The following is an 18,956-nucleotide window of genomic DNA, read 5'->3' as shown; positions in this document are numbered from 1 at the left end:
ATTTTATTCATAACATGGAAAATGTTGGAAAATCAGATGAATATAAAAATTTCAAATTTCTCGTATGTTTGAATAACGTGCGGCTATGGAGCCACCACTTTCCTAATAATTCAGTTCATCATTTCATCAACCTGCTGTGCTGACTATCCAAGCCGAATCCTGTTCCTTGTGACGCCCCAGATCAGGACAGTATCTGTTCGGATTCATTCATAGTCTCCCCGACTCGAAGTCATTCCCATAGTGAATTGCAACACGAATTCTACGAAGGACGGACGCGGAAAAAAAACGAAAGATTACCAACAAACAAGAGATGAGCAACGACGACGACGACGGCATCTCCCATTCCTATCTGTGTGCTAGCCAGGGCACTTCCAGACAATCAGCAGCACCAGCATCAGTTGGGGTTCGATGTTTAAACGGTTCGGTTGTGCCGCGGATCTGGAAGTTTTCGTGTCTGGGAGGAAAATCACATCACCACCCCAAAAAGGCCTCCCCCGCCCCCTCTTTGGTGCGTCGCCGGTTCTGATTCGACGTCCGTTTGACACCGCTGCTGGTGGCAATATAGCAGCTGATTTTCTCTTCCTTCGTCGGTGAGGCGCGTAACTTTTCCGCGCGCGTAGCTCAATTTCACTATCGCCGGGCACTGTGCTACAAACGAATTCACGTTTTAACATTTGGAGCCTCCCCGCGTGTTTGTGTGTGGGTATTTGCGGATTTATTTTCGTTCTTTGTTGGGTTGTGATATTATTTTTCCAGTGTTCTATCCTGTGATTCGGAAGCTGTGCTCGGTTTCTACCTACTTTGTGTTCTTATCAGTTCGGGAATAGAGGTGGGATTGCCGTTTGGGCCGCCCGAGTATTTATTTTGAAGACGAGCTGCCCGTTTGTCGGTACGGATTTGTTTGTTTGTGCTCCTTTATCAACACAAGAATTAAATACGACTCGAGATGTACTTTTGTGGTTGATCAATCAGCATCCCAAACAAAACTGTGTCGGATCCAGAAGAAAGTAGTGCATGTTTGTCTATTTAATACCGGAAAAAAGGATCAACCCGGAAGCCGGAAGCACAACTGGGTCCGGTCACAGAAGAAAAAACAACACAGCTAAACCTTTTTCGGATTCCGAAGGACGTCACCGAAGGAGATGCCTTTCGAAATTAAACAATTACCGAATCCATTGTTTTCCAGAAAGACAAACCATTAACATTGATAGGGAATGCTGAATTTCTTCTTCGCCTCCTTTCTCCTGATCCTTCCAAACAGCTTTTCGTCGATCCTGTTCGTCGGATTTCTAAGTTGTTGTTGTTGCTTTCGTTATCTGTTGGATCGCCATCAACACCACCCACATCGGGGAAATAATGAACAGTGTGTAAAAAAATTTTGTTTCAATTCTCCTCAAGTAACTAAAAGAAACGAAAATCTAGTGAACCATATTTCCTATATATATGTTTTTTTTTTTTTTGCATTGGGAATTAATGTTGGTAAATTAAATGTGATCAAACCAGAGCTTCCAGCTTCGAAATCTATTACTTCACTGTTAGAGCAAGTTTACTGGTGTTGGGAAAAAGTGATAGAAATTTTGACACTTACGGCACATTTTGAAAATTTTGCCATGTAAAAACATTTTCAAGATCTGTGGCCTTCTAGTTTTTTTACAACACGTGTTGTATTTTCGCATGCTGTGATGCAAAAACAGCAATATTTCTATCACATACGGCTGAAATAGAAACAGTGTTGTAAAAAAATACAACGCCCCAAGATCTTGAAAACATTTTTGCATGGTAAAATTTTCAAAATGTCAAAATTTCTACCACTTTTTCCCAACACCAGTGAACTTGCTCTTAGAGCAAGTTCTTGTTTGAAAAATGTGGTAGAAATTTTGACACTTTTAGCGAATTTTGAAAACTTTGCCATACAAAAACATTTTCAAGATCGGTTGCCTTCAATTTTTTTTATAACACGTGTTGTATTTTCGCATGCTGTGATGCAAAAATAGCAATATTTCTATCACATAGGGGAGATAAGGGCATAACGAGCACCCAGGGCATAATAAGCACTCCTTTTTTCTACAAATGTACGTATTTTCTTAAATAAATTTTCATGAGGATTTGTTTCGTACTACCTATAGTATTAATTTTTCACCAAAAAAGAAATATCCTTTTCATCTTTACAGAAACATTAAATATTAACCAGCTAGGTTCTCAAGTGACGAAAATATTGTAATTTTTGAGCACCACCAAATAAGCTTTTATGAAATCATCTTGATCTGAAATCTACGCACTGCAACATGATTTACACATCGTTTCTCAATTTTCACCATCAAAAAAATTTTGATTTTTCACTTTAATCAATTTTAAAACGCGTTTTTACTTAAATTTGTTGACCTGGGGCGAACAGAGCACTATCAATCAGGGCAAGATGAGCGCCGCAGAGCTATGTCCAGAATGCAAAGAAGAAAGCTGGACTACATACATACAAGTTACAGAAGTTCCCAAAAAGCGATGAGCGGCAACAATCGACGGCTTAAACTCGGGCACGGAAGCTCTACAAGAAGATGCTGACAAAATATGGCTGCTGTATGATGAACGAAGAAACGTATATTAAAGCCGATTTCAAACAAATTCCGTTGGAGTTTTTCACCGGCAAGAGCAAATGCGATGAGGACGTTAAATTTAAGAAAAAGAAAATGTCGAAGTTCGCCTTCAAATAGCTAGTTGGCAGGCCATTTGCTCTTGCGGACTGAGGGATGAGCCTTGCGTGAAAAAAGGCACAGTAATAGCGAGATCTACAAATCTGAGTGCCTCGAGAAGCGTCTTTGCCGTTCTTGTAGCAGCACGACGAAGCTCCGCTTTTTTGGCCAGATTTGGCATCATGTCACTATTCTAAAAGTGTCCTGGAGTGGTATGAGGTCAATTCTGTCCATTTTGTTCCAAAGGACATGCACCCGTCAAACTGTCTGGAGCTGCGCATCGTGAAGCAATACTGGGCAATTATAAAGTGGGAACTTCGGAAGAGCAAGAAGACAGTCAAAGGCGAGAAGTACATGTTAAGAAAATCGAAAAAAAACTAAGAAACTGATACCGGGTGACATTGTGAAGACTTTAATGGAGGGCATCAAGCGAAAATGTGTTCAATTTTACACTCAAGGCTCCATCGATTAACTTTTCTTTCGATTTTTGAAGTAAATAATATGTATAAAACATTATAAAAAAATTGGCATGACATTTTCGCTGTCGCTTCAAAATAGCCCGGATCTGTCCGGCCCGGATACATGCTAAAAAAATTCTGGCAACCTTATTCATGATATACAAAAGTCAAAAAGCAACCTTATTCATGATAAACAAAAGTCAAAAATCAATAAGGACATATATGTAGGTCGATTCACGCACTGCCTGACCTCACTGTTTTTCACACTTCGCGATACCTGTTTTGATTCCTTATTTTCCAATTCTACACGCTGACGAAACAGAGTAATACTTTGTTTACAGCTTCCGGTCAAAATAACACAAGAAACTTCCAGACAATCGATTCGGTACATTCAAATTCTTTAGAAGCTTCCACATTTGGCTCTTGGTCCAGAAGAAATGTGTTGAAAAAACGGTTTCAAAAACATGTTGAAACATTTTAATAAATAAACCTCCTTTACGAAATTTTTAAGAATTTTCAGCTTTCTGTTCATTCCCGGAGACATAACCGTTGAAAAAAAACCAAAAAATGCGCTAAATTCAGTTCACAAAATGGGACTTGGTTTTTTGCTATCCTCAAACTGAGTTTTGAGTTAAATTTCTTGACCGTGGACTTACACGAAAAAATTCGCGGCACCCCATTTCTTGTTCTTAAAATTTTATAAACAGGACGTGCGAACTGTCACCACAAAAGAGAATTACGTCATCATGAATCGACCCATGCGGTCGATGGTACTGATAGATGGTTGGCCTCAGTCATAACCTCGAAACATGGTTTGGATCAAGGTGAGTATATATAGGAGGTGTTATCGAATATCAAATTCTCGGTTCAGCCATTTTGGCTATTGAGGCTATGCAACTGTGGAACTCAAGGAGTTTGTTTACAAACAAACCACAGAAAACCTGAGCAAATAATCTGATGTTTGTAAACAAACTCAATGAGAGCCCCGCTCACTCCTCGCCTACTAACTGTGAAAGTCGGAGAGTCTCGTGTTTCAAAAAACCTTGATTTGGATATGGCCTCATCAGAGTTACCAGGTTGTTATGACAAAAATGAATATTCGATCGCTTTTTATTTCGATGTCCGCGAGTTCGAGCCCAAGAGTAAACATCGGACATAGTTTTACCCAAAAAGTTTTTCAATAACTTTTCGGCAACTGCAACGTTTATATAAACTTGGATTCATTAAAAAAAATAACTCCAACACTATGATTTTAATATAAGACGTATGAAGACTTTCTCACTTATGAGTGCAATTTGGTTTTCACGACCTTTCGCGTTGCCCTGCATTCCCGTGCATGCAAAAGGACCGCAGTTCGGCGAGTTGGTGCATCTTCGCAGAACTTAGTTACAGTAGCAAAGAGCTGGAAAACTTAAAATTATCGGGAAGATATCATTTCTGAGAGTGACTGTGACTATCTCAGGGGAAAAGTCGTTTTAATTTGTTGAAAAACACATAACATTTAGACTGAGCAAATTCTGAATTGAAATTTTTTTCAACAGTGGCAGACAAAATAAGCTTGAGAGCACTTTGATGTGTTCCCTTATTCCTTGAGCGGTTATTCAAAAGCAACGTTTATTTGTGTAAAAACATCAACGAATCACCTGTTGATCCTAATGATAAATTAATAAAGTAATGAGTTACAAACAAGTTAAAAACTACCTTAGTCTACACAGTCCTCGATACCATTAAAATTTTTCTTCGGAAAGTGGCTCTTGAAACGTCGAAATCGAAGTACTCGGCGAAGCGGTTAAAAGCACAGAGGTTATCTGTGTTAAAAGTTCTAAAAATTCCTATAAGAGCGCTGTTGGCTCCGTAGTTGTTCAGCCGGATTGGAACATAGAGCTGCAGATTTTGGTTCCTTAGTCCTCGGGGTCGCACACTGAGGGGAATAGCTTCCAACAACACGGGAGAGTCAATTCTTGACGCAAGGAGATCCGCTACGACTAAAACACGTGCAGCGTTTCGGCGGACATGAAGTGTGTCCAAATCAATTAGGCGGCAACGGCTTTCGTAACTGGGTAAACGAAACGGATTTAGCCAGTTCAAGTGTCTCAGGGCATACCGCATGAAGCGCCGCTGGATAGCCTCAATTCGTTCGGCTCCATTCTGGTAAAATGGGCACCAAACTGCTGATGCATATTCGAGAGTTGAGCGAACGATGCTGCAATACAAGCTTTTTAGGCAGTACACATCTTTGAACTCCTTGGTTACGCGAAATAAGAAGCCAAGACTTCTAGATGCTTTAACAACGACGTAATTCGTATGAGTCTTGAACTCCAGCTGATGGTCTAGGATCATGCCCAGATCGTTGATGTGGTTCACTCGGGCGATGGTTTCGTTACCAAGTGTGTACTCCGCGTGCATAGAGTTCCGCTTGCGAGAAAATGAAATGACAGCACATTTACTCCGGTTCAGAGGCAGGCAGTTGGTGTCACACCGGTGAGCGAAGGTATTGAACTGCCTTTGCAAGAAATCGATGTCCTTATGGCTGTTGATGGTGTGGAAAAGTTTGAGGTCGTCAGCATACGCAAGTTTAGGTCCATCAAGGACAGTGAGTACATCGTTAAAATAGATGACAAAAATTATCGGTCCCAAGTGGCTTCCCTGAGGCACGCCTGAACAAGCGGAGAATTGTCTGGAGAAAAAATTTCCTGTTTGAACTGATAATTTACGTCCCGTTAAGTAGCTTCGAAACCAGTCCAGTAAAGATCCACAGAATCCTAAGCGTTCGAGTTTTACGATTGCAATATCGTGATTTACTTTATCGAAAGCAGCAGACAAATCAGTATAGATGGCGTCAGTTTGAGACTTCATGGCAAAGCTATCTTGCACGAACGATGTGAAAGTCAGCAAATTTGTAGTCGTGGATCGTTTTGGCAAAAATCCGTGTTGATCGTTAGAAAAGTATTGCTTCGTGGACGAAAAAATTGGATCCAGAACAACCAATTCAAACAGTTTTGCTATCGAACAGAGAGCTGAAATTCCGCGGTAGTTGTTTATATCTTTCTTATCTCCTTTTTTGTGAACAGGGAACATGTAAGCTTCTTTCCAAAGCGAGGGAAAGATTGCGAAGTCCAGCGAAGCTCGAAAAATATGCCTAATGGGAGTCAGCAGGTGTGGCATGAAACGTTTCAAAAAGATAGCTGGTATCCCCTCCGGACCCGTAGATGATGAATTTTTAAGCTTAGCTGTCGCCTTCAAAATGGCTGCGTCATCGAATGTAATACTGTTTAAGGAAAAATCTAGAGGTGAAATATTTCTTACAGCCATATCCAGTTGCTCTGAGGAAATGGACCCCGTTGTGAAAACGCTTGAAAACTTCTCAGCAAAAAGATTACATATTTCAGGATCGGTGTTTGCTGAGTTGCCGTTCAAGAACATTTGAGACGGAAGTCCGGATTCTTTCCGCTGATTTTTGACGTACTTCCAGAAAGATTTCGGATTGGTTTTAAAATTGCGTTGTAGCCGGTGGAGATAGTTCTGGTAGCAACGCCTGCTGCTTTTTTTTGTATGCTGTGTTTAGTTTGCGGTATTCTTCTCTGGTGCCGAGGGAATTGTGCTTGCTGTAGTTTCGAAGAGCACGGTTTTTAGCCGTCTTCAATTGTCGCAGCTGGTTAGTGACCCAGGGAGCTCGAGGGTTGGAAGGTAAGCTACGTTTCGGAACATGACGATCGATTATGTAGTTCAGTATGTTTGAAAAAGTCGCAGCGGCAGCATTGGGGTTAGAGAAATCGAGCTCGTTCTCCCATTCGATGGAACCTAGGACTCGAGAGATAGCTTCGTAATCGGCGTTTTTGAAGTCCTTGTAGAAGGAAGCAGTTTCCTCTAAGGGGGCGTTAATGTTAGTGACATCGAGTGAGACCACTAAAGCTGGATGATGAGAAACAACTTTGACGAGAGGGGCGGGAGCTAAATCAATTGTCGGATCCCTGAAGCCTTCGTTTATGAAGCAGAGGTCTAGCATACGGCCGTTTTCGTTTTCGAAGCTGTTGATCTGGCGAAGAGTCGCTGTGCTCAAAGAGTCCAGGAAGATGTTGGAAGGAGCCGAAAAATAGGAGCGCATAGGATCTGGGAACAAAAAGGCACCGTGGGATGGGCACCATTTCAAGCCCGGCATGTTGAAATCACCGAAAACAAGGATATCATCTACGGGAGAGCAGATTGAGCTCACTTTGGAGAGGCAGCGCGAGAAAGACTCAGCTACAACCAGATCACTTGAGCGATCAGGAGGCACGTACACTACGCATAAGTACAGTTTCCGGTCACCGAGATCAATGCGGGCCCAAAGAAGTTCCAAATCGTTCCAGGAACTGTCTTCGATCAGCTGAGCCGTGAGCCTGGACTTTACGGCAAGCAAAACTCCGCCACCAGTTGATTTTTTGCTGTTCAAGGGGCTTCGATCGCAGCGGAATACTACATAGTTCATGAATGTTTTCTGAAGGCAGCCTTTCGCAGCCCATTCGCACACATCACTGCAGTTTTCTGGTACCCGGGGTTAAATTTTGTACCTAAACAGGAAATTAAGAGGTTTGTTCCAAATGGAATAAAGTTATAGGAAAAATGTTAACAAGTAACAAAACGACAAAAATGTAATGCAAAAGGTCGCAAGTGCCTATTTACTCGAACAACTAAACATATGCTTTTCGAAAACACTAGGATAAATCTCACTTATTCTTATATCGCATACCTAATTTGTAGATCATTCAGAGCGATACTTTTAATACAAGTTTTAAGAATGTCTTCAACTTCAACACCGATTTTGTCGAAACTCGTCAGGTGGCTCTTACGACCTAATCAAAACAAACTCTAGAAATATTAAAAATATGTCACATATGTAGGTTATTCTTTTAAATACATGCAAAACTTACTTTACATGAAAAATTCCTATTGAAACATGATTTCAAGTTGAAATTCTGTTCTGATTCTGTTTTGAAAATAATATTCAGTGCGAAATAATAATGTATGTATAATAATTCAATGCAATGCACATTGAATAAGAGAATTAATTCCCAAAACCATCCACTTATGGTTATTCCAAATTCGAATTAATCGTTCGATTACAATATTAAGAATTAAAATTTAAAACTTATTCTAGCTTAGCCTCAAAGCTTGATGTCAAGACCTTACCCGCAAGTCATTAAAAAAGTGAATTTCCGAGTTCGGTATTTTTCGGCATTGTATGACCCATTTCATGCGCTTGTCAACCACAAAGTTATTGTGCTGTGTTCTTAATTTTGAAAACTACAAAACATGGAATTGTCTTCAAAATGCTCAAACAAAAACACACATCAAAACTCTTACCTAAACATTGAAACCCGACGACCACTGTGAATGATTCGAAAATTCCTAAGTCAAACAATCAACCAAAGCTGGCAAAAAGTTGTTGAAATCCGGCAAAAACTGGCAGACCGCTTGCCGCCCATCATAGCTCCTGGCCGGCTCTTTGATGGTCCTACGCTTCTACTGGTCCTGTAGTAGAGAGGGGAACTTTGCAACCATGAGAGATTTATTTGTGCCTTTCACTGTGCACAGGATTGGAAGGAGTTTTGCCGGGATGCTCCTGCTCCTTGAAGGCATCCCGAGAAATGGGCAGATATTTCATTCGATGATAGCGGGTTATAATAATGATAATGGAAGCCGGGGGCAGGTCGATTTCGGAAAATGGAAATTACATTCGTCGAAATTGAAACCGCCAGGCAAATATTCTTTAATCCAAGAGTCAATTTCGAAATCGGGGAAAAAAGTAAAGCAGAAAGTGTAAAGTTGCAACGTAAACAAGTCCTAGCGAATAATAGAAGCATAGCACGGTGAATTGGCACGAGATTAAACATTTCGGAAGGAGGAGCGGGCAAAAGGCTGAGATGATGTTTCGCTAGCTACTGGTGTGTACTGATTACAGTTATTAAGTGATAAGAGTTTTGCTCTCACGGCCCAGAAGTTGAAGAAGATCAGCCAAATGGGAACTCTTGGGAAATGTCCGTGTTAAATAAGTTAGCACATTCTAGAGGGCTTTTTGCTGACATGGCGAAGTTTTTCGACCCGGAAAGGATAGCGCTGAATCGGTCCCGGAAAGTTAACTCGATTCAGGGAGGGTAGATATCTGGTTATTGAAACATTTTTTTTGGTTCGATCCATCTCTGGACAGAAGAAAGAGTTGTTGAAGCCTGTAAATGAATGACGATATCCGTCTTCATTTGAGCATCGCCTTTTTATCTATGAGAGACATCCGATAGAAGTGATTTAAACATATTCTGAGGGTGATACGATCAAAATTTGGTCAAGGGAAAACGCGTGTAAATCGGTGAAATCGTTTATTCAGAAAATCAAATTAAATTTCTTTTTCAAGTTTAATTAGTATAAAATTCAGCAAAAATATTCAGTTAGGCTTCCGCTTTTCTAAATCCGAATTGCCGGGCCTTACGGCATAACCCCTGCCATCAGATTTCGTACAACCACCTTGTCCACCTTCTTCGCCGCAGAAAGCCAGTTTGTCTTGAACCGCTGCTCGTCCTTAGCAGTTTTTTTAGTCTTCTTTAGGTTCCGCTTGACAATAGCCCAGTATTTTTCAATTGGGCGGAGCTCTGGCGTGTTGGAAGGGTTCTTGTCCTTGAGAACCACCTGCACGTTGTTGGCGGCGTACCACTCCATGGCCTTTTTACCGTAATGGCAAGGTGCCAAATCCAGCCAAAACAGTACGGAACAACCGTGTTTCTCCAGTAAAGGCAGCAGACGTTTATTCAAACACTCTTTAACGCAAATTTCTTGGTTGACAGTCCCGGAAGCTATGAAAATGCTGCTTTTCAAACCACAGGTACAGATGGCTTGCCAAACCAGATATTTCTTCGCGAACTTTGACAGTTTCATGTGCTTGAAAATATCTGCTACCTTTCTCCTTCCTTTTGCCGTATAAAACTCCTGTCCCGAAAGCTGCTTGTAGTCGGCTTTGACGTAGGTTTCGTCGTCCATTACCACACAGTCAAACCTCGTCAGCATCGTCGTGTACAGCCTCCGGGATCTCGCTTTGGCCGTCGTATTTTGTTTATCGTCGCGATTTGGAGTCACTACCTTCTTGTAAGTCGATAGTCCGGCTCGTTTTTTGGCTCGATGCACGGTTGTAGACGATACACCCAGCTTATTTGCGGCATCTCGGAGAGAGAGGTTAGGGATTCGCTTGAAACTATCGGCAACTCTCTTTGTCGTCTCAGCGGCTTCCGGTTTTCGATTTCCTCCCGATCCAGACTTCCTGGCTGTCGCCAAACGTTCCTCAAACACTTTAATTACATTTGTAACGGTTCGTTTGGAAACTTTTAGCGGTTTTGCCAGCTTTGCGTGCGAGTAGCTCGGATTTTCGCGATGCGCGAGCGAAATTTTGATACGCTGCTCTTGTTCCTTAGCATTTTGACAACTGAAGAGTGAATTCCAAAATCAAAATAGGAGCAACATTCTACACACACACACACCTTCAAAATGAGGGGTGTTCAGGTTTTTTAAATGCAAAATTGAAAGAAATACGTCAAGTTGATATTGACCAAATTTTGACCGTATCACCCTTTACGTTCCACTCGTGCGTAGGGAAATTCCACTTTAATATCCTTGTCAGCAATTATAGAACTGCTAGGGGGAATTTTATATGGCACTAGCTGACCCGGTGTGCTTTGCTACACCTTTTAAAAACAAATTATATTTTCGGAAATTATTCAAATTTTTATTGTTCTGCATTATTTTGAATCAAATTATAACATCATTCAAAAGCAACTGCTATGAAATGAGAGCTGCAACTGGAGTTTCGAATTGCAATACAAAGATGATAGAAACTAATTTTCTGAATCTTTATCTATAAGTTCTGATAATTTTAATCTGTTTCTTAAACCCGGAAAAAGGAGGGTCTCAAATTAATCTTACGCAAACAATTTGATTTAGCTTGATATGTTCTGGATTTCTACTAAAAATTGATAAGAGAGCCTCCCCTGTCCTTCTCATCATCCCCTGCTGAATGGAAGTCGTGGTCTTTAATAATCATACCCATTTTTTTCGAGCCCAAAAATCCTCCTATCAAATATAGTTCCATTGGTTAAAAAGTTTTTAAGCTTTACGACGAAATTGGTATGGAGCCCCCTCCTTTCTTCCCCTCTCTACAATCGTAGAAACATATCTTGTAACCAAGTTCCTTTCCATGCCATATTTGTTTCCATGTATTGGCTTCGTTAGCATAAACTGAGAATTTATTCTAACAAAATTGTATTGGGCTCACCTCCCTCCTTCTATTTACCTACTCACTGGAAGGAGGATGGTGTGTCAGATAATCATAGAATTATACCAAAATGAGTTTCCATGTTAAGTTTTGTCCATTTCTCGGATTTTGTAAAAAAAAATTAAATGTAAGCTTTCCTCTTTCCTTTCTTTACTTCCAATTCTATGATCCTACTGCAAGAAAGTAATTGTTTCACATAGAAAAAATTCTCGTATTAAAATACCATCCCATGCCAAATAGGTTTTATTTGCGTAGTAAAATATTGAGTTATGCATCAACTTGAAAGGGAGTACCATCCTCCCTTACGTTCTCCCCATTAACACGTTCGTCGCCACGTCACCCATATTTGGCAGACGGGTGTATTTCCTGGGGGGCCCCGTCACATCAAAAAGCAGGTGACGCTCTCTTACTGGAGTTTACCGCTCAGCTTCGCCACACGTTTCAAATATGGGAGTTCTCCCTCTTTGCTTTCTCTCTCTGAAAATTTCTTTGGGCCCGGCTAGCAAAACTACCAAAATGAGCGTGGCGACGAACGTGTTAAATGGAGGGGAGCGAACTTAATATTCATAAAAGTATGTTTGGGCAGACCATGTCGGATGTAATAGAAACACAACTTATTTTATGAACGGTCAAACCAAAAAGAGAGTTTTTATTTCTTTTCTAATTCAAATTAAAGCTTTTCCCGCGAATTTTCCACAATACAGTAACACAAAATGTTTGGCAACATTATAGTAGTGATTGCAAGGTTCAAACTGCTTGTCTTTTTTTAGGCGTTTAACTTAATTTCAGGGTGAACAATATATTCGAGATTGAACAAAGGATTTTTCGTACTCAGATACTTTATGAAACCAAATTTGGTTTCATTTGCTCGATTAATTCTCGAGTTATGCAAAAAAAATTGTATGGAAGCCCCCCTTTCCCCCTTTATATCTTTCCGCTGAAAGAAAGGTAGAGCTTCCATTTACACTGCCGGCTACAAGTTTGGGATCATATCATCAATAGCTATTTCGGAGGTGTTTTGCCCAAATATAATGTTTTAGTTTTGAACTTAAAACTTAACCTAAAGTTATAAGATTTTCAAAAAATCGCACTCAATATTCAAAGCCGATCATCTCGGGATAAGGTGGACCAAATCTCCAAATTTGAATGGCATTAGAATTCTTGTTCTTTACTTCTCAAAACACAATCATAAAATTTTGTGAAAAAAATAAGAAGGTACTTTTAATTAATAAAATAGACACTTGAGTTATCGTCCAAAAGTTTTGGATCACCCCTTTGTATGGGAAGTTTGGGATCATTCTTATAAAACATGCAAATTTATCTTATTCATATCTTTCTCATCTAACATCGTATTGCAGATCTGAAGGGTTCATTTGGAAGCTTAGGAATTGTTGTTTTTTAATGAATTCATTCAAAAATTATATTTTGAAGTGATAACCATAACAAAATTGTTTTTTGAAAGTTCCCAGTTATGATTCTGATTTTTTTTATAGTTCTTACCTTAAAATATAATTTTTGAATGAATTCATTAAAAAACAACAATTCCTAAGCTTCCAAATGAACCCTTCAGATCTGCAATACGATGTTAGATGAGAAAGATATGAATCAGATAAATTTGCATGTTTTTATAAGAATGATCACAAACTCACCGTACAAAGGGGTGATCCCAAACTTTAGGACGATAACTCAAGTGTCCATTTTATTAATTAAAAGTACATTCTAAGATTTTTTTTCACAAAATTTGTTGATTGTGTTTTGAGAAGTAAAGAATAGGGAGTGACATTAGACACTCAAATTTTGAAATTTGGTCCACCCTATCCTGAGATTATCGGCTTTGAATATTGAGTGCGATTTTTTGAAAATCTTACAACTTTAGGTTAAGTTTTAATTTCAAAACTAAAACATTATATTTGGGCAAAATACCTCCGAAATAGCTATTGCTTTCATTATCTTTCATCTTTCAAATGAGATCAGAAGATTTGCAATATGTCCTAAGACGGCTGAGATATGAACGATCAAATTTTGCATGTTTTTAAGTGGGTGATCCCAAACTTTTGGCCGGCAGTAGAAACATTTCTCGTGTCCAAATACCCTCACATGCCAAATATGTTTCCATTTGCTCGATCAGCTCTCCAGTTATACTTCTTTGAAGGAGTGTGGGATACCAAATATTCATAGAAGCATTTCTCGTACCCAAATATCGTTCCATGCCAAATTTGGTTCCATTTGCTGTTTTAGTTCTCGAGCTATGCAATTAAAATTGTATGAAACTCCCCTCCCGCTTTCCTTCTCCCCGCTGGAAGAAGGAAAGGGTCTCGAACAATCATTAGAACATATCACGTTCCCAAATACCCGCCCATGCCAAATTTGGTTTCATTTGTTTAATTAGTTTTTGAGTTTTGTAAAAAATTGTAAAAGAGGCCCCCTTCCCCTTTCTACTGGAAAGAGGGAGGGGCCTCAAATAATCATTGAAATATTTTTCGTATCCAAATATCTTCCCGTGCCAAATTTGGTTAAAACATCTTGATTAGTTTTCAAGTTATATGAAAAATTGTACTCCCCTCTTTCTATCAGCCCACTGAGAGGAGGGAGGGGTACCTAATATTCCTAGAAATATCCCCCCCTCGCGAAGTTCCAACTCGAAGTGACAAAAGAATGATTTGAAATTTGTTCCGAGGTTAATAAAAAAATAAATTAACATCATTGAATGAAAGTAAAGGCTGTGTGATAGCTTAATAAATTCGAGTTAAATTCTGAAAAGAGTGAAAAATGCAGAAGCATTGCTAAATACGCATACTAATGAGAATACGAAATTACTTTTTTGAGCGGCTTAGTTCTTATAAAAATGGGATCTTTTGCTAATAGCTCATTTACTAGTAATCGGACAATCAAAATTTTGACAGCATTTTGCTGCCTGCAAAAAGTACTTTTAGACCAATGTTTTTCATGATTTAAAACTTAGGGGAGATGGGGGCATAATGGCCACCTTAAGGAAAACGGTTATTTAACCATAGAAAATAGCCATAATATGGAGGTTACATTATTGTTTCGTGTTCAGACACTTGAAAAGCCTATTCCCTAACGGGCTGAAACGTGAAAAACTATTTGAAAACGTTAAAAAATGCATTTTAAAATATTTTGCCAAAAGCTTAAAACCAGCCACTGTGGAGGCATAATGAGAACCCCCCCCCCCCCCCCCCCCCCCTGAGGCAGTATGAGCACCATTAATCAGAGCAAGATGTGCGTTTTTGCCGGGGAATCTAGCAGCGAATTCAATTCGATGAAGTCAGGTGAGTCGTAGATTCATCAAACAAAGCAATAACAAAATAATCTAGGTCTGTTTGTAGAATACAAACAATTCACGCACGCTCATACATTATGTGCTTTGTTTGGCGGATGATGCTACTAGCCGTATAATGTAACAATAAAAAAAATCGATCATGAATTGTGAATGGATAAAAATCACCTCGAACAGAAATCTAACTCTAGTCTTTTGATTACCTCTCCGACACCTTACCAATAGGCTAAATTGTCGGATAAAAACTAGTCAAGGTGTGGCGCTATAAATCAATTTTAATTCGCTGCTAGATTCTACGGCAGAAAATGCTCATTATGCCTCGATAATATGGTGCTCTATATGCCCCTAGTCAACAAATTTCAGTAAAAACGTGTTTTAAAATTGATAAAAGTGAAAAATCAAAAATTTTATGATGGTAAAAATTGAGAAACAATGTGTACATCATGTTGCAGTGCGTACATTATAGATCAAGGTTATGTTAAGATCATAAGAGCTTATTTCGTGGTGCTCAAAAATTATAATATTTTCGTAACTTGAGAACCAAGCTAGTTTTTTTTAAATATCTCTGTAAAGATGATAAGGAGATTTCTTTTTTTGTGAAAAATTAATACTATAGGAAGTACGAAACAAATCCTCATGAAAATTTATTTAAGAAAATACGCACTTTCGTAGAAAAGCGTAGTTCTCATTATGCCTCGGGTGCTCGTTATGCCCTCATCTCCCCTACGTCCGTCATTATCAAATTGATAGCTGACAAAACCGTTGTTTATTCGAAAAATTACTATGTTTGAGTGATGGAAAAATATGCAAACATTGTCAAAAATGTCTACATAGTTCAAATCAAGCAATGGAGTGAATCACATGATCGGCAAATACGGTTAAGGGTGATCAAGGAAGTCAAGTCTCATACCAGCATTTTTAATTTTGAATAAGCGAAAAACTAAGTGTAGATCGCTGAAATGTTAAAAAAAATTTCTCCGATAAGCTGGTGTTGCTTAATAGTGTGTTATATGGGTTTTGGGTTTATGAGTTTTATTTATCTTCCACATTATGTTCTTTCGCTCTTTTGAGTGTTCAAAAATTCGATTTTTTTAACTTCTATAACAAAGAACAAAATATTTAATATGGAAGAGTGGGGAATCATGGGCCACTTTTATTCGTTGTTCCATAACTTCTTTATTATAAAAGATAAAATGAAAATAAAAATTGGTATGGTTTTCTACATTTTCAAGGAATTATAAGGTTTTTTTTAATTTTTAATGAGTTATTTTTTTCCAAATTCTGAATTTGAATTTGAAAAAAAGCAATATTTTTTGGATTTTGAAAAATGGTGGGGAAACCTGGGCCACCAAATCCAAATTGACCAAACAGGGTTGGTCGGCTCTTCTCAAACAAAGAACCGGGAGAAACTAACACTGTTTTCAGTTCGGCTTCCGAGTGTAATCCTCTTTCGCTGATCGTGCTCCACTCGTTACCCGAGTTTACACGAGCTATAATTGACTCGGACGGCAAGTGTGAGAGCATTTGCATCCGAGTGGGAGAAAGAGAATTCTAAACAAAGAGCGCCCTGTGTTTCAGTCATACACCTCAGAGTAAAGAAGGAAAAAAATATTTAGACTCCCACCACACAACGTAGAAAAAATATAAACAATTTCTACTCCGCTACCATGCCTACTGCTGTTAGCTGTTTTGAATTTTTTTTTTTTGCAAAAGGTAGCGTTCGAAGAAGAGGTGGTTTCATCAAAAAATTAGGACACCGCGAAGAACAAAAACCAGGATTTTTCAAAACCCCATTAGATTGGTGGAAATGAAATGCAGCTCTTCTTAGATTGCATAAATTAAGGCGAAATAGCGGTGCAGTATACACCTTAATTTATGCAGCAGAAGAGATATGAAGTTAGGTGGCTTTTAGTTTATACCGAAAAACACCGTTCAAATATCATCTGAACCGAAGATTACCATTGGTTTAAGAAGTTAAACTGTTTTTATTGTAAAATCAATTGCAATTAAGATCAGGGCGGCTTCTAGAAAATCAGGACACCGCTGGGAGCTTTAATTCGGAAAGTAGCATCTTTTCTCGTGAACGTACCAAGAATAAACTGAGTTAGCTCTCGAATTCTCCTCAGCACATCGCGCAGCAGATTTTTCCGGAGAAGGGAATTCTCTTCATCAGCGGATATGAATGCTCTCGCTCACTCTTATGTGTAGACAATCTAACTCTTCATTTCAGTGCGATTTATCTCTCCCCGCACCGATTGGGGGAGCAGACGAAAAAAAATGCACTCTCTTTCACTGGACAAGCCGATCTGAGGAGTTTTGCCACCCATGGACCAAATAACATGCAAAGTTTATGAGTTGATCCAAAACTGTGATTTCATAATTTATTTCGTTATTTCAAAGCAATTTCAGATGATGAAATAAAAAAGAGAGCTGTGTATGATCGAATAGATTCCAAAACCTGGCTCGCGAACGTTTTGGCATAATTTCTTATATAGGATGGACGAAATATTTTTCATAACTCTTCATTTGGCATAAGAAAACTTTACAGATAGGGAAAACGTATTTTAAGTTCTGAATGTGTATAAAAATATAAAAATATAGGTGGTTCAAGATGTGTGGCCCACGATTCCCCACAAGCTATTTGCAAATTGGTTGCGTTTGTGTGACTTATTGATGTTTCATAAAAAAATCCTTTTCCACGTGAAAGATCATGAAAAAACTAAGATCATAAGCGTATGAGCATATTTTTAATATGAACTTTAGATTCCCCATCGATGCAATTAGCGGGTGTATTTTTAATTATGTAAGTAAATTTTTCTAACTTTTTTTAGCTTGATAAATAAAAGAAACAGATGATGCGTATTTAAGTCAACAATATATAGAAATACATATATGCTCAATCAAAGCGACGGCGATGACAGTTGGTTCGAGATTTTTATCTCAACACACATCTGAGATATTAGAAGTGGCCCACGTTTCTCCATGGCCCACGATACCCCACTCTCCCCTACTAAATTTATTTCTTCTTGGGGATAGCAAAACTCTAAGGGGGGGGGGTCGTGACAAATGAAAGTCAATCTCAGAATTAGGATTGAAAAACCCATCTGCAGATATTTTGAGTCGTACTTAAATTTCGTTTCTTGGGCACAAGAATGAAACATTATAAAAGTTCAGTTTTTGTTTGGTTTTGCAAATAGGGTGAATAAATCCGGCAAAAACCGAGATATTTTCAAAAAATCGAAAATCTGAGTTGATAAGATCGATCTTCCAAAGATCGATCCAAGATCGACAAATCCTAGTCGGAATAGAAAAGCAATCAGAAATATTTAAATATTTAAAGTTTAAAATATTGGCTTCATAGGGCGCTTGTAGCTGTCCTGGAGAAAAGTTGTCAAAAGGTTTGCAATTAATACATTTTAAAACACCTCATACAGATTAAAAAGCTTATCATATTTTTGTATGTTACTTGGGTATGTATGTGAATGCTCTGAGAAGCGAGAAAGAAATTCATACCTACGTGTAGTGAGTAAGGCAGGGAAGCGTATAAATGAATAATTGAAGAGTGTTTAAAAAGTTAGATTCGTCAATTTTAAGATTTAGTTTTGTACAATCGGCTAGGACTTTCAAAGTTTCAAAAGCTCGCCAACCGGCCCGAACGTGGATGATATTCCAAAGCGAATCTCGGCTACAGTCGGACAGAGTAGGTACCCAGCAAACATTTAAGAGGGTATGTCGCAGGAACAACAGAATTATTTAAACAAATATACCAGATGAAAGATTGTATTAAACTTACCAAAATAGCATATAGCTATAAAAGTGGAGGCGATATATCTACAATGACAAGATTTTAACGATTCGATTTCCTCACAGAAAGCAAAATATAGGATTTTAAGTAATTTGAGTAAAACGAAAAAAAAAATTTCCGCGACCGAGAATTGAACTCCAGTCCTCCGAGTTGGCTGTCCGGTATCTTACCACGATGCTAAATCATCAGTTGATATCATTCACGCTATAGCTCTATATATAAGATTTACCAGTCAAAGGAAGAAAGAAAGAAGGATCGCCCATTTATCGTAAATCAGTTCACTCAAATCGTAAATGTCGAATTAGCATATTCTCAACTTGTTGGAAACTGGCACCCCTGCCTAAGCACTTTCCGACAAGCCGCTGACAATTGCAGTTCAGTGGCTGATCATCGTTTGGAGGATACGTCATTCCTT

General features: G+C 38.8%; 1 protein-coding gene across 6 annotated transcripts in view; it reads left to right on the top strand.

Annotated features, from left to right (window-relative positions):
• The first annotated feature begins 395 nt into the window (after positions 1-395).
• Positions 396-18,956, top strand: part of LOC129740444 (tolloid-like protein 1) — a 168,625-nt gene continuing 150,064 nt past the window's right edge. For 3 of the 6 annotated variants that reach the window (XM_055732122.1, XM_055732117.1, XM_055732119.1), the window contains exon 1: positions 396-889. The gene's annotated coding sequence lies outside the window, so the exon portion shown is untranslated. The remainder of the gene's footprint in view (positions 890-18,956) is intronic. The other 3 variants (XM_055732118.1, XM_055732121.1, XM_055732120.1) reach the window with 3 other exon arrangements.

This window comes from Uranotaenia lowii, chromosome 1 (assembly GCF_029784155.1).
Source record: "Uranotaenia lowii strain MFRU-FL chromosome 1, ASM2978415v1, whole genome shotgun sequence".
Taxonomy (NCBI): Eukaryota; Metazoa; Arthropoda; class Insecta; order Diptera; family Culicidae; genus Uranotaenia; species Uranotaenia lowii.
Note: the sequence above shows the minus strand (reverse complement) of the source record. Positions and strands in the feature narration are given on the sequence as shown.